At 42.0% G+C, this 1,574-nt stretch overlaps 1 pseudogene across 1 annotated transcript; it reads left to right on the plus strand.

Moving 5' to 3' along the window:
* The first annotated feature begins 860 nt into the window (after positions 1–860).
* LOC100952692 lies at positions 861–1,554 on the plus strand (annotated as a pseudogene). Its single transcript, XR_002772167.1, has one exon. The product of XR_002772167.1 is annotated as a 14-3-3 protein epsilon pseudogene (transcript).
* Positions 1,555–1,574: the final 20 nt, after the last annotated feature.

Below are 1,574 nucleotides of genomic sequence, written 5' to 3' on the forward strand. Positions count from 1 at the left end.
AATTAGTCAAGCAGAATAAATAATCTGTGAACTTCAAGACAGATATTTTGATATTATCCAGTCAGAGGGAAAAAAAATAATGAAAAACAATGAAGAAAGCCAATACCATTGCTCATGGAATACCATTAAGTAAACCAACATATGCATTATGAGATTCCAAGAAAAAGACAAGAGAGAGAAAAGGAAAGACAGTATATTTAAGGAAATAAAGAAAACTTCCCAAATCTTGGGGAAGATACAGACATTCAGATCCCTGAAGTTCCAAAGCCTCTAAATAAATTTAATCCAGAGAGGTCATCACCAAGACACATTATAATCAATTTTTCAAAAGCCAGAGAGAGAATTTTGAAAGCAGCAAGAGAAGCACCATGTCACACAAAAGGAAATTTCCATTATACTGTCATTGGCTTGATATTTCATCAGGACCCAGCCTGGTAAGTCAGGAGAAAATGGGACATATGTTAAAAGTGGTGAAAGAAAAAATACTACCAACCAAGAACTACATCTGGCAAAGCTGTCCTTCTGAAATGAAGACAAAATAAAGACTTTCTCAGAAAAGCAAATACTGAGGGAAGTCATCATTGTAGATTTGCCTTACAAAAAATGCTAAAGGGAGTTCTTCAGGCAGAAATGAAAGGGCACTAATTACTAACACAAACATATATGAAAGTCTAAAATTCACTGGTAAAGGTAATACACATGGATTGAGGGGCCGCCATTTTTGCTGCGCGGACGCGGAGCGGAGCGAGAGGCTGAGAGAGTCGGAGACGCCATCCGCTTCCATCCGTCACACAGACCCTGCCGGAGCCACTGCCCCTGTGGATGATCGGGAGGATCTGGTGAACCAGGCGAAACTGGCCGAGTAGGCTGAGCAATGCGACGACATGGTGGAATCAAAGAAGAAAGTAGCAGGGGTGGATGTGGAACTGACAGTTGAAGAAAGAAACCTTCGATCTGTTGCATATAAGAATGTGATTGGAGCTAGAAGAGCTTCCTGGAGAATAATCAGCAGCATCGAACAGAAAGAAGAAAACAAGGGAGGAGAAAACAAACTAAAACTGATTGGGGAATATGGGCAAATGGTTGAGACTGAGCTAAAGTTAATCTGCTGCGCCATTCTGGATGTACTGGACAAACACCTCATTCCAGCAGCTAACACTGGCGAGTCCAAGGTTTTCTATTTCTACAAAATGAAAGGGGACTACCACAGGGGTCCAGCAGAATTTGCCACAGGAAATGACAGCAAGGAACAGCCTAGTGGCTTATAAAGCTGCTCATGATATTGCAGTGACAGAACTTCCACCAACGCATCCTAGTCGCTTAGGTCTTGCTCTCAACTTTTCCGTATTCTACTATGAAATTCTTAATTCCCCTGACCGTGCCTGCAGGTTAGCAAAAGCGGCTTGGGATGATGCAATTGCAGAACTGGATACGCTGAGTGAAGAAAGCTATAAGGACTCTACACTTAGCATGCAGTTGTTACGTGATAATCTGACGCTATGGACTTCATTCAAGCAGCGTGGTAGTCTGCAGAATAAAGAGCAGAATAGATAAGTGCTGCAGGATGTGGAAGA

Source organism: Otolemur garnettii, unplaced genomic scaffold, assembly GCF_000181295.1.
Source record: "Otolemur garnettii isolate 467f Iridium unplaced genomic scaffold, OtoGar3 scaffold00014, whole genome shotgun sequence".
In the NCBI taxonomy this organism is placed as follows: Eukaryota; Metazoa; Chordata; class Mammalia; order Primates; family Galagidae; genus Otolemur; species Otolemur garnettii.